This window comes from Muscardinus avellanarius (assembly GCF_963383645.1).
Source record: "Muscardinus avellanarius genome assembly, chromosome: 7".
Classification (NCBI taxonomy): Eukaryota; Metazoa; Chordata; class Mammalia; order Rodentia; family Gliridae; genus Muscardinus; species Muscardinus avellanarius.
Window position 1 is genome coordinate 47,535,300 of NC_137793.1, and position 12,095 is coordinate 47,547,394.

General features: G+C 37.2%; 1 pseudogene across 1 annotated transcript; it reads left to right on the plus strand.

Annotated features, from left to right (window-relative positions):
- Positions 1-10,201: 10,201 nt before the first annotated feature.
- On the plus strand, positions 10,202-11,727 carry LOC308265068 (E3 ubiquitin-protein ligase Mdm2-like; annotated as a pseudogene). Its single transcript has 2 exons — positions 10,202-10,333; positions 10,404-11,727. The product of its transcript is annotated as an E3 ubiquitin-protein ligase Mdm2-like (transcript).
- Positions 11,728-12,095: the final 368 nt, after the last annotated feature.

The following is a 12,095-nucleotide window of genomic DNA, read 5'->3' on the forward strand; positions in this document are numbered from 1 at the left end:
CATAGTGGGATACAAACTTTTGTAGACATAGATGCACACATCGCCCAGTCAGCCCCTACCTGATCCCCACCCCATTCCCTCCCCATCCCTCCTTCCCATGCTTGGATTATTGGTTGACATCTAGTATTATAGCAATTTATCCAAAATTAAAAATGATAATCTCACATAACAGTTTCATTTGTCTGATACCAAGCTTTTGATAACTTAAAGATAACATTTCAATATTTCTTTTTACTTCTTTCTTACCAGAGAATATTTTTTTCTTTCTTTTTTTTTAGGTGGCACTATCATATATTTATATATTTATTTTTCAGAAAAAAATCTATCCTAATATGGAACATGGACTCTAGATACCCAAAACAATCTCAAAAAAGAACAAAGCTAGAAGATATATATTTTCTGATTTCAAACCATATAAAGCTACAATAATTGAAACAGTGTAGTACTGTTCTAAAGGCAGATATATAAACCATTGGAGTTAAATAAAAGCCTAGAGAGAAATTCTTCCATATATTGTCAAGTTATTTTTGACAAGTTTTCCATGAACATTTGGTGGGGGAAATAATAATCTTTTAACTAAATATTGTTGAAAAATAATAATTACATGAAAAAGAATAAAACTGGACCCTTACCTAATCCCATATACAAATATTAACTCAAAATAGATAAAAGACCTAAATATAAATCTTAAGACTATAAACTTTTAGAAGAAAATCTTGGTCATAAAACCTCACAACATTGAAATTGTCAGTGATTTCTTAGATATGATTTCAATGGCACAGGCAACAGAAGAGTATACAAACTCCCTAAAAAAAAAATATTGTATATCCAAAGACAATGTAAACAGAGTTAAAAGTTACTGATAGAATGGGATAAAATATTTCTAAATGCTATATCTGAAGGTATATTAATATTCCAACTAGAAATCCTAAAAATTAACAACAATTAAGGCAAACAATACCATTTAGAGATAGGTAAAAGACTAACATAAGTAATGAATCTCCACAGATAACCAATTTTAGTTGTGTGTTGGATGGAAAATCTTGTTTCTCTGGTTCTGGTGTGTGGTACCTATTTCTTCTTTGTAGTTAATCTCTTTGAGTATTTTCTCTAGTGCTGGTTTTGAAGACATAAATTCCTTCAGTTTCTGTTTGTCATGGAAGCTTCTTATTTCCCCATCTAATTTGATAGAAAGTTTTGCTGGTTATGAAATTTTTGGCTGGAAGTTGTTTTCTTTCAGAGTTTGGAATATGTTACTCCAAGCCCTTCTGGCTCTCATGACTTGGTTTGGGAAGTCTGAAGTGATTCTAATTGGTTTGCCTCTGAATGTCACTTGGCCCTTTGTTTTTGTTGCCTTTAAGATTCTCTGCTTGGCTTCCACATTGATCATTTTGACAATGATGTGGTGTGGGGATCCTCTTCTCCGATCCTGTCTAAAGGGAGTTCTATAAGTTTCCTGGACCTGTGTATCAACCTCTTGCTCTATGTTTGGAAAATTTTCTGCTATTACTTTCTTGAAGAGATTGTTGATCCCTTTGGTTTCACTTTCTTTTCCTCCTCTATTCCAAATATTCTTAGGTTAGCTCTCTTAAAATGGGCCCATATTTCTTTAATATCAGATTCCTGCTGTCGGATATTTTTTTCTGGATTAGAAACTATGCGTCCATTTTTGGAATGATCATCTTCTAAGAGCGAGATTCTGTTCTCCATGTGGTCTAATCGGTTGTTTGTACTTTGAATTGAGGCCTTTACTTCATTAATTGTATCCTTTATCTCTTTTTGGCTCTCTCTGAATTCTTTTCAAAACACCTCTATTATTTCTACAGTTATTTTCCTGATTTGATCTTCTAGAAATCTCTGGATTTCTGTTTTATCGGGTTCTGATGTTGTGGGGTTGTGGGCATTTATTGCTCCATTGTTATTCCTCTTTCCCATGATTTAGGAAGTTTGTGCCTTCTCTGGGTTCTCCCCTTGGGTCACTACAACTTCACTTAAGGTGCTCTGAATCTCGAGTCTGAGGTATCTCAGTCCCCACTACTCCTTTACTGGGTTATATCGCAGAGTCTCAGACCCAGGAAGTCAATCAAGGCTGCTTTAGACCATGGGGGGGTGCCAGGTTGGGCATTCTCCTATGGTGTGACATCTCTGCCACCTCCACTCCCCCACTGGGTCAAGTCCCTGGGAGTACAGTACTGGCATTTCTCCTCTAGGAGCCACAATTTGACTCACTGTTGTTGAGTACACAGATGGAGCTGTAGTGGACTCAGTGAATTCCCTGCTGCTGTCGCTGGTGGCAATATGGTGCCACTGCCATGCCCTCAGCCGTGAGGCTGGTGTATTCCTTTTCTGTTTTTGAGCTCCTCTCTGAGTCCCTGCAGGGTGTGCTGAGCCCAGCCTCTGGGAGCTTTAGATGCTCCCTGTGCCGAGAAATCTGCCGAATTCCTCCTGGTTGATCCGCAGTGGCTCACCTCGGCTCACTGTCCACCGCTCCTCTCTGGAGCCTGGTTGGTGGGCTGTTTAGTACGTTGGTCTGGTGCCGTTCGGTGAGCTTGCTGCTGCCACCAGTAGTAAGGCGCTGCTGCTGTGTCCTCAGCCGTGAAGCCGGCATATCTCCTCTCTGGCTCTGAGCTCTGGCTCTGAGAGTTCCCCTCCTCTCTGGAGCCTAGTGCTGCAAGGGAAAATGGCGCCCGCCACTTTGCACTGTGGCTCTGGCTTCAGAAACCAGCTGGTTCAGAAACCAGCACTGCAGTCTGGTTTCTTTCCGGTGTCTTGTTTTTCCATCCCTTTTCTCTGTCCCTTGTAATTACATTTTTTGTTTCTCTGCTGATGGTGTTTTCTGGCTATGAAAGGTGCTGACTGTGTGGTAATAGAGATTGGTTGTTAGCGGGGCTCATAAACCCTGCTTTTCTCCATCGCCATCTTCTCGGAAGTCTTCTTTATCTTGAAACAGGGTCTCACTAAGTTGTTCAGGCTGGATGTGAACTGAGATCCTCTCATTTCAGCCTGTAACATACTGGAATTACAAGTGTGCACCAGCATGCCCAGTTTCAAAAAGATGTTTTGAATCAATAAGAATGAGCAACAAAGGGCAGTTTGAAAGTTACCAGAGCTGGGCCTGGTGGTGCACACTTCTAATCCCCGCACTTGGGAGGCAGAGACAGGAGGATCACACAGGTTTGAAGCCAGCCTCTCTGGCTTAAGAGACCCTGTTTCCAAATAAAAATATAAAATACGTCTGGGAGTATAGCCTGGAGGTAGAAGGGAACCCAGTACCGCCAAAAAAAAAAAAAAAAGAAAAATACCTAGAGGCTGAAAAAAATGATTTCCTGACAAGAGATAAAATAAAATCTTATTCATTAGAATTTCATGCTGTTTAGTAATATCCTTGGACAACACTTATACAGTAATATTAGGGCAAATGCTAGTAGTTGAAGTAATTTTTATAAACAGGAAAATTATGTATATATGTAAATATATTATGTAAGCATTTATTTAACATAATTTAATTTAGTAATTTAAATTACTTTAATATTTTATATTTATTATACAATAACACATCTAAATATATGTGTATATTTTCTATATTTGATATACCCACTAGTTTTTATTATTCAGAATTAACTTTTTTTTTTGAGACATTAAAATTTTATTTTTAAAGTCTAAGACCAGCATTGCATACTGGATTTTCTAAGTACATATGTGAAAAAAAGTGGCCTTTATATATAAAACAATACTTTGTGGCAAATAAGTATTTGCTGCAATCTGATGATCAGCAGGCAATTCTTAATTTTGCTTTCTGATTAAAAAAGGAAAAAACGTATACAAGTTTTCCAGTTGTGAATTTAACAAGGATCTTGTTTGAAGTACTTAATTTTTTTCTTTTTTTAACAATTTTTTTTACTGAACATAAATAGTATACATTTAAATTATATTTGGTGCCCTCTCCCCCCCGCCCCTGTTTTCCCTTCCCCCCTCCCACCAATGGTTATCTAGGTTAACCATGTGGGGTTGTGGGCATTCCTTTTTCCCATGATTTAGGAAGTTTGTGCCTTCTCTGGGTTCTTCCCTTGGGTCACTATGACTTCACTTAAGGTGCTCTGGATCTCGAGTCTGTGGTATCTCAGTCCCCACTACTCCTTTACTGGGTTGTATCGCAGAGTGTCAGACCCAGGAAGTCAATCAAGGCTGCTTTAGACCATGGGGGGTGCTGGTTGGGCGTTGTCCTATGGTGTGACATCTCTGCCACCTCCACTCCCCCACTGGGTCAAGTCCCTGGGAGTACAGTACTGGGATTTCTCCTCTAGGAGCCACAATTTGACTCATTGTTGTTGAGTGCGCAGATGGAGCTGTAGTGGACTCGGTGAATTCTCTGCTGCTGCCGCCAGTGCCACGCCCTCAGCCGTGAGGCTGGCATATTTCTTCTCTGGTTTTGAGCTCCGCTCTGAGTCCCTGCAGCATGTGCTGAGCTCAGCCACTGGGAGCTTTATATGCTCCCTGCGCCGAAAAATTCTGCCCGGCTGTTCCACTACGGCTCACCTCGGCTCGCTGTAGCCGTCCGGTGAACTCGCCGCTGCCGCCAGCAGTAAGGCGCTGCTGCCGAGTCCTTGGGCGTGAGGCCTGTGTATCTCCTCTGTGGCTCTGAGTTCCATTCTGAGTCCCCTTCCTCTCTGGAGCCTGGTGATTTTTTTGTTTCTCTGATGATGGTGTTTTCTGGCTATGAAAGGCGCTGATTTTGTGGTAATGGAGATTGGTTGTTAGAGGGGCTCTTAAGCCCTGCTTTTCTTGGTCACCATCTTCCTGGAAGTCTCCCTTGCTGTATTTCTTAATTCTTCACAATAATGTTACCTTTTATTGATAAATTAAGGTAAATCAATGGTTGGCTAAAGTAAAAAGAAATTATTGACAAAATATTTTAGTTTAATTAGTTATTTCAACAAAACAACAATATATTTGATGTAATGAGTGGTTAAAAGTTATGTAATAATATACTATTTCTATAATTTATTTTTACTAGAAAGTTGGATGTTTCTCTGACTCAATATATATTTTAGATGTATATTCAGGACCACCTCTGGGACAAGAGAATGGATCATTCATTTGACACTTGAGAGAAAGAAAAACAAATCTCTGTAGGTTAATCTCAGATTTACATGAGACAGTGTATCTTGACCTCCATCTCTAGTCTTATCAGCCTTCTTTAAGAAAGAGTATCTTTTAAAAATAAGAAAACTGTGTCTTCAGAAACTTTATTGGCCTTACCTGTGTTTGAAGCAGAGTCTAATATTACTATTAAAAAAATAAAGGGGAAGTTACAGTATATGATGGAAATTTTTATTAAATTGAATCCTTTCTGAACTAGTAAAATAAATGAAAAAATAAAGATAGAAATAATAGTGCCAGCCATTCATCACTTTAGAAATATGTTTCTAAACTATCCACAAAAGTCTATATGGTTCAAAAACTGTTCTCACTTTAACAATATTAGGCCTCAGTAGACCTCAAAATGGAAATAAATATTTGAAATGAAAGCTCACCTAGTATAGTATGGAGCAATTAGATTTTAAAAATATTCTGTTTTATGTCATTTTTGTCTTGCCCCACTGAGTGATGGGGATTATATTATATACACAGTACATGCTTGAATAATGAAATCTCCTATCAGTTTTATTTAAAATCTTGGCATGAACTGCAACTACAAAATAATTGTGTGCATGGAAAATGATCTTTGAGTTATTTACCAAGACTGATCTGCTTTCAGTGGAACCTTTCACTTTTGATTAATAGTCTTTCCTGTTTTCTGTCTTATAATACTGCTTCCTACAGCTAGAATTTCAGTTTGTAAAGGACCTTTGACCTACACTCCACTGGATAAAAATAAGTGTTAATCCAATGAAATCCAAGGGTCCTTTATTTTAGCATCTTCATGTTATCATGGGCAAGGCAGGATCATTGTAAAGTAGCATTTTTATTGTGCACAAATGCCAATAAAGAGATTTAAAATAGCATTTTTATAACTGTTATGTTTCTTCTAATCTAGCTCATCAGTTGATTTTGGATGAAGTTCATAGAGTGACAAGAGCTTAAGTTTTCACTCCAAGTTCCTCATAAAACAAAACAAAAGGCAAGTTCATTCTAAAAGCCATCAGATATATGTAACCCTTTATGGTTATTACTTAGATTTCAATAACATCAAAAAGCACTCTTTATCTTTTCTATTTCACTTCTGCCCTTAATCTCGACTTGACATATTCTGTACTAATATTAAAACAAAATTGCAGTCAGGTGTGGTGGCGCATACTTTTAATCTCCACACTTGGGAGGCGGAGACAGGAGGATCACGGGGGTTCCAAGCCAGCCGTGCTGGCTTAAGAGACCCTGTTTCCAAAAATAAAAAACTATAAAATAGGTCTGGCAGTATAGCCCAGAGGTAGAAGGGCTTCCAGAAACCCCAGTACCACCAAAACAAAAAATTACAGTCAGTGTCTCCAGTTTATTAGAGGTGGTCATCGATATTGAGAAATACATTGCCCTCATTGTTATAAATTGTCTATGACAAAATTTGAAGTTTGAAAAAAAAACAAACAAAAAAATAACATGGACCAGGTTTTGATTTTGTTTTATTTCTTCAGATGCATTACTTGTATTAATTTCCTGCATACATATGCCACCATGAACAGCAGTGCACAATGCATAGAATTTTTTATAATAGCTAGAGTAAGAAAAAATAGTGGATGAGTGATGGGAAACACTGGAGGAGATTTTTCAGAAGGTAATGTGCATGGTACAAATTTAAATTGTTTAGAAATAAAAGATACTGTTAGTACTTTTTTCCTATCCTGGATAGACTGAGAATATAGCGTTTTCATTGTCCTGAAAGGTCTAAACATCATTCTGAAAAGAGAAAAGGCTACAAAAAATTATAGTGATAGTAGGTCACTTAAAATCTTCAATTTAATTGGGCATGGTGGCACACACTTGTAATCCCTGTGCTTGGGAGCCAGAGACAGGAAGATCGCGCAGGTTCGAAGCCAACAGTGCTGGCTTAAGAGACCCTGTTTCCAAAAAAAAAAAAAAATATATATATATATATATATATATATATATATATATATATATATAAAATAAAATTTAATATATATATATATAATAGGTCTGGGAGTGTTGCCTGGAGGTAGAAGGGTTTCCAGAAACCCCAGTAACACCAAAAAAATAAATAAAAAATAAAAAATAAATTTTTTAAATCTTCAAGTTATGATTATACTTCTTACTTCAAATATTTAAAAAAACTGAATATTAGAAAGTTGAAGCCCAGTCTAGCATGAGATACAACCAAGGTATATCTAAATACAAATTCCAAGTTCCTTTATATTATTATGCCATGATCACACCTCCATGATTATGAAGAACATTTTACTTCCATGTAAAGTCATAAGTCTAGTCCTATGCATGTCAAAGGCTCAGTAAATTTTGTCTGTTAAGGCTGTATTCAATGAACTTGGCAGTTGGGCTGCGATGAGGAACAGTAGGCAACATGGAGAAGAAAATGTTGGCACTGGTTAATGTGGACAGACCTCCTTCTGCAAATTTGAAACATTAATTAGCCTGATGTAATGACTTTTGAAAACTCTTAGCCAACCTGCCATAAACATGTCTGATTATGTGGCTTCTCTATGTTTATGTAATTTTACTCGAAAGATGAACAATTATTATTCATGTACATAGACTGTATTTAGGTGCAAATGAGGTTTCTATGATTTAGCAAGTGTCCAAGGTAATCACTGTTTGGATGAGCACAGGCCTGGGAGGCAGAGCCTTGACAGCTACTGCTGAAGTGAAGAAGAGAATTTCAATATCCCAGAGCAGACTTGTCCCAGCAGGGGCTGGGCCAGGACAATAAAAAGAGATACACAAAGCACAAAACATGAACAAAAATATAAAAAGGAGGGAAGATTTATTTCAGGAGAAGGAAAAGAGCTTTTCATATTATTTCTTTAGCATTCCTGTTCATTACAAAGCCTTACCTTCATCTGGAATATATCTGCTCTTACCTTAAAAAAATTTAAATTTTCCTCACTTTCTTATTTTGTAGCTCTTATAGAATACATATTTTTATGCTGTTATTAGAAAACACATTACAATGAATATATAAAATATTTTGAAACCACAATTTGTACATGTTTTATAATAAATAGATGGTTTTGCTAAAAACCATCTAGTTAAAAAGAACAGGATAGCCCGGCATGGTGGCGCATGCTTGTAATCCCCGCGCTTGGGAGGCGGAGACAGGAGGATCGCGCAGGTTCGAAACCAGCTGTGCTGGCTTAAGAGACCCTGTTTCTAAATAAAAAGTATAAAATAGGTGTCTGGGAGTGTAGCCCGGAGATAGAAGGGTTTCCAGGAACCCCAGTACCAAAAAAAAAAAAAAAAAAGAACAGGATATAATCATTTAAAGAACAGAGCTGAGCAAGGTAGCATACACCTCTAATTTTAGTACTTGGAAGGCTGAGACGGGAGGATTGCAGGTTTGAGACCAGCTTCAGCAGCTTAGAGAGACCCTCATCAACTTAGCGAGACCCTATTTCAAAATAAATAAATAAATAAATAAATAAATAAATAAATAAATAAATAAAATCTGAGGATATAGTTTGGAGGTAGACTTCTCCTGGGTTCAATACCCAGTACCAAAACAAAAAACCAAAATGTCAAAAATAAAAAATCAAGTACCAATTAGCAATTGTGTGTGAATCATTTAAGGAGTATGTATGTTGCCTTGGTTTCTTCCTAGTAGAACTATGATACAATTAGTTTCTCCCCATTACCATCACTATTAAAATTATGTGAACACATACACAATTTTCATAAAGTATAGAAAAATGACAAACCCATGATATCTTTCCTTTTGTTTCAACTACATAGCCTCAAATAAGTATTTGCTGAATGACTTTAAGGACTTCTTATGAAGTTGAGAATACTGTAAGAAGTATTTACAATCCTATACCAACGGTACAAATAAGTCATGAACATTAAGTAACTATATGTTAAGATGATTAACTTCAGGTATATGAATTTAAGGTTGTGATTTTAGATAAATAGATATGTCACTAGAGCAGGATAAAATGATATAATAGATTGCACAACTATGATTTTATGATGCTTTGCTGATCAGACTCTCTTTCTAGAAATTATATAAAATGTAGACAAATGTTAATATTGGCAATATGCTTGTATTTTATTTTGATAACAATTTGTCATCTTTAGTTTAATAAGTGTTGGAAATCTGCTGAGACTTATTGATTCTGAATGCTCTTGTATGAAAAAATTATTTGCAAGGGAAACATTTGACACAGTCAATAATGTAACATTTATGCAGAATTCAAAAAATTCAATTGTGTCTACTGTAGCCAGTTATAAATATTTATAATACTAATTACAAAGTTTGCCCTAGTTTGGAAGGAAATATGCTAACAAAATCTCATTAGAAAGATATAAAATTCAGTAGACAAAATATTATTATATCCATAATCTGACAGGTATAATATGCAAATAGGTTACTTTAAACATTCCTATATGCATTATCTATTAACTGAAAGCAAAAAAGAAAATAATCTTACTGCAGTAAAGCATAAATAAACACTTATTCCAAATACTTTTGAGTATTAAACCAGTCTTTCAATGATTCTTAACCAAGGTACAACCAATAAACATTACGTTACTTACCTTTCTTTAATTTATAATGAATTATCTCAGAATTGATTTTCTTACTCCCTTTTCTTATAAAGTTGAGATTGGCATTGATAATTTCACATATGTGAATAACATCTGTATGCATGTATGTCTCTATCATTCAGAATTGCATTATGTTGTCAGACTATGATGTCCCAATAAAGGTATATTAAAGTTATTTTAGTCATCCAACTAATAATTTAATTTTTAATGTCATGTAAAATATTAAAGAAATTGATGAATTTAAAAGTAAAAAATCTGTCAATAGGGCGCTCCCCGCGGGCCTTAGGGGGCATGCAGCGCGGACCTCAGCGCCTCCGGAGTACCTGTGCTGCCCGGTGCAGCTGGGAGAAGATGGAGCCAGAAGGCGAGTCCGCGGGGCAGCCCTGAGCCTTCATTCTGTCGCCGGGGAGGGGAGCCTTCCTCACTCCGGTAGCCTTGCATTCAAGCGCCCAAGGGCCTGGGCCCTGCGAGCGGAATGGTCGCCGAGGCCGGGGGCGTTGGGCTTTCTGTGAGTCTTGTGAAGGAAACTGGAGCGCCCTGCAGGAGCCCCCGGCCTATCCCGTGCAAGAAGCCCGGCGAGGCGAGGAGCAGTTCGGACATGTCCTGCGTGTGGAGTCAGAGGAGCTAAGCCCCGACTTGTCTCCAGCTGGGGCTATTTAAACCATTCCTCTTCCCAGCTGTGGTCACTGGCTACCGAGGTCGACCTCTGGGGCCATGGACTTGTGGCAGCTTTTCTCTCACTGATCCAGGTTAGACTGAAGCCATTGTTCCTGAGGTTATTGAAGTCTGTTGGAGCACAAAAAGACACATACAGAAAGAGGTTATATTTTATCTTGGCCAGTATATTATGACAAGACGATTATATGATGAAAGGCAACAACATATAGTCTATTGTTCAAATGATCTTCTAGGGGATTTGTTTGGAGTGCCGAGCTTCTCTGTGAAAGAACACAGGAAAATATATGCAATGATCTACAGAAACTTGGTGGTAGTCAATCAACAAGAATCATCAGATTCCAGTACATCTGTGAGTGAAAACAGGTGCCAACTTGAAGGTTGGAGTGATCAGAAGGATCCTGTGCAAGAGCTACAGGAAGAGAAGCCTTCATCTTCCAATTTGATTTCTACACCATCTACCTTATTCAGGAGGAGAGGAATTAGTGAAACAGGATCTTTATGATGACATGAGTGAACATTCAGCTGATTGATTGGATCAGGACTCAGTTTCAGATCAGTTTAGTGTAGACTTTGAAGTTGACTCTCTTGATTCAGAAGACTACAGCCTTACTGAAGGACAAGAGCTCTCAGATGAAGATGATGAGGTATATCGAGTTACTGTGTATCAGGCAGGGCAAAGTGACACAGATTCATTTGAAGAAGATCCTGAAATTTCCTTAGCTGACTATTGGAAATGTACTTCATGCAACGAAATGAATCCTCCCCTGCGGAGACATTGCAACAGGTGTTGGGCCCTTCGTGAGAACTGGCTTCCTGAAGATAAAGGGAAAGATAAAAGGGAAATCCTTGAGAAAGTCAAACTAGAAAACCCAACACAGGCAGAAGAAGGTTTGGATGTACCTGATGGTAAAACAAACAAACAAACAAACAAACAAACAAACAAACTACATTGAATGATTCCAGAGAGTTATGTGTTGAAGAAGATGACAGTACAGTCACACAAGCCTCTCAGTCACAAGAGAGTGAAGACTATTCTCAGCCATCAACTTCTAGTAGCCTTATTTATAGTAGCCAAGAAGATGTTGATGAGATTAAGAGGGAAGAAACACAAGACAAAGAAGAAAATATGGAATCTAGTTTTCCCCTTAATGCCGTTGAACCTTGTGTGATTTGTCAAGGTCGACCTAAAAATGGTTGTATAGTTCATGGTAAAACTGGACATCTTATGTCATGTTTCACATGTGCAAAGAAGCTAAAGAAAAGAAGCCCTGTCCAGTATGCAGACAACCCATTCAAATGATTGTGCTGACATATTTCAACTAGCTGATTTATAAAAGTAGAATTATATATTTCTAACCCTAAAAATTTAGACAAGATGGCTTTTATATTTATTTACATTTCTCAAAGCAAGAAAGTATCTCCCCGTGAAACTCTTTGTGGTGTAATTACCTACTTGAGGAGAGGAGGAATGGTGAATATTCACTTCTAAGAATTTCTACTTTCTTTTAAAAATGTAAGATGTTTAAGTAAATTAGTACCTTTCATATAAGAAGAAAAAAACATGTATAAATAAGAGAGTTAATATTTAAATTTTAGATACTCTGAAACTCTGCAATTCTTAGTTTCTCTGTTCTTTCAGAAGTTGGTAGTTATATTTGGTGCTATGTAAGTAAAAATGTACTCCTTATTCT